The sequence below is a fragment of the Palaemon carinicauda genome, chromosome 22 (assembly GCF_036898095.1).
Source record: "Palaemon carinicauda isolate YSFRI2023 chromosome 22, ASM3689809v2, whole genome shotgun sequence".
Classification (NCBI taxonomy): Eukaryota; Metazoa; Arthropoda; class Malacostraca; order Decapoda; family Palaemonidae; genus Palaemon; species Palaemon carinicauda.
Genome location: NC_090746.1, coordinates 51,700,693 through 51,703,356, shown reverse-complemented (window position 1 = coordinate 51,703,356; position 2,664 = coordinate 51,700,693). Strand labels below are relative to the sequence as shown.

General features: G+C 34.2%; 1 non-coding gene across 1 annotated transcript; it reads right to left on the bottom strand.

The window, feature by feature from the left end:
• Positions 1–1,058: 1,058 nt before the first annotated feature.
• On the bottom strand, positions 1,059–1,160 carry LOC137616791 (U6atac minor spliceosomal RNA). Its single transcript, XR_011039503.1, has one exon. It is a non-coding gene; the product is annotated as a U6atac minor spliceosomal RNA (small nuclear RNA).
• Between the last annotated feature and the right edge of the window lie 1,504 nt (positions 1,161–2,664).

Below are 2,664 nucleotides of genomic sequence, written 5' to 3'. Positions count from 1 at the left end.
GATATGTCTTTTGATTCTTCCGTACATGATTGATCGATTTGGAGTTTTATGGCATCCTGACATCAAAGGTCATTGACGCCTATATCGTTTGTTATCAATAAAGAATAATAGGATAAAACAGTAAAATCTCTCCTTCAGTAGTAGGTTGGCCATGGCACCACCCACCTGTTGAGATACTACCACTAGAAAGTAATTATTGGGTCCTTCGACTGGCCAGACAGTACTGCATTCGATCCCTCCCTCTGGTTACGGTTCATTTTGTCCTTGCCTACACATTCACCGAATAGTCTGGCCTATTCTTTACATATTTTCCTCTGTCCTCATACACCTGACAAAACTGAGATTACCAAACAATTCATCTCTACCCAAGGGGTTATTGTACTATAATTGTTCAGTTGTTACTTTCTTTCCTCTTGGTAAAGGTAGAAGAGACTTTAAATATGGTAAGCAGCTCTTCTAGGAGAAGGACACTCCAAAATCAAATCAATGTTCTCTGGTCTTGGGTAATGCCATAGCCTCTGTACCATAGTCTTCCACTGTCTTGGGTTAGAGTTCTCTTGCTTGAGGGTACACTCGTGCACACTATTCTATCTTATTTCTCTCTCTCTTGTTTTGTAGTTTATAAAGAAATATTGATTTTAATGTTGTTACTGTTCTTAAAATATTTTCTTTTACCTTGTTTCCTTTCCTCACTGAGCTATTTTCCCTGTTGGAGCCCCTGGGCTTATAGTATCCTACTTTTCCAAGTAGTGTTGTAACTTAGCAAGTAATAATAATAATAATAACCCCTGAACTTACTGTACAACAAAAGAAACTCTACGGTGACAAAACGACCGCTTTCCAAACTACTGTACTGGAGCATTCCACCAATTAATAAAAGATTGGAGATTAACCAGCCCAGTGAGTCAAACTCGACTCTTACAGTACTGGCCCGATTAAATTTGGGAAGAGCAAATATTTACATTGAAGTAAATAAATAAACAAAACAAAATATATAGTAAATATAGTGGATAAAAAATAAATAAATTGAGATAAAAATCTGTGATAAATAGAAATTTTCTAAAATGTGTCAGGTGGTTACCAAAGTAAGTGTCTTGACGTATGTGTGTTGTTCGTACTTGTCTAGGGGAGTGCTAAGTTTTTCTCCCTTTGTTCAGCACATCAGCACATGCAGTACTGGCGATTTAATTTACTTTAAAAATATCAATACCCATGTTTCTCATACAGTCAAATTGATGTTACACTTCAATGCTGGATAAGTGTAAGTGCTGGTTTGTTAAAGAGTATTTGCATAAGACTTCAACCTGCAATTATTATTATTATCATTATTATTATTATTATTATTATTATTATTATTATTATTATTATTATTATTATTATTATTATTAGCTAAGCTACAGCCCTAGTTGGAAAAGCAGGATGCTATAAGTCCAAGGACTCCAAAAGGGAAAAATATCTAAGTGAGGAAAGGAAATAAGGAAATAAACAAACTACATTCAATAACCTACTTTAGAATTACTATACTTTAAAAATGTAAAAAACCATGTTTGTCATAGATAGTTAAAAATATATACATTACACTTCAATGCTGGATTGCTAAAGTATATTTTCATAAGACTTCAATCTCCAATTGGACAGTGGTGATGTGTATGTCTGCAAGCTTCTACTAGTTGTAATCAACTTTGTTAGGGGGAATTTAATCTTCAGGATGCATCCACCAGGACAGGTAATTAACAGGGAAGGGGGGTTTCCCACGAGAATAGTTTACTTACGCTGCTTAATCCATGTTCACACTATGGCCATTTTAGTACCCTTTTGAACTAAAAGGTAAATGCGCGGACGTAATAAAAACGTTGATTAAAGCCGATATCAACTCTATGGTACAAAAAGATTACTTGAATTGCAAAACGTTAAAATATCGATACATAAAGGATCAAATAAAACCTTGTTCAGTCATGCCAGACCTACTTAAATGCCTGGCATCCATCGAAAATGTTTAATATCCATAAAATAACAGTTCATATGATTAAATATAACAAAGGAAATATACTGGAATTTAATCTTCATGCATTTCAAAGCAAGGAAAAAAATGTGTGAAAAAGGTCTTGACAGAGTCAAGAAAAACACAATTCCACCAATTTATTGTTACAACGACTATACTATGGTGAAATATTTTGGCTATATAAGATAATAAAGGATACAGGGAGGACATGTTTGCGTAGATAAACATATGTTCCCTGTATCCTTTATCGTCTGACATAATTATATCTCTTGAAATTTGCAAAGAATATAATGCCGTGACATTTCCCTACAGTGCAATAAATCCAAGAGCCTCTACAACTAATGGAGTTCTGTACAATTCTGCTTCTAGAAATGAACCTCGAAGAAACTTGTGAATCCTATTTTCAGTCTATATTCCAAAGGGTTGTACTGGGTTCGAAATAAAACACAAAACCCAATTGACTAAACTGATTTTTGGAAGAAAGGTCTAAGCATTGACAAAGCCTTTAAACAGCGGTGGCCATTTACAGTAAATGACATTGATTTTTTTTAAATGTCCATGTTTTAATGCCATGTACGTACACGCTTACAAGCTACACTTATTGCCTATGCATTATAAATGTATAAACATGAACACACTTCGTGTATAATCTTATTTCTTAC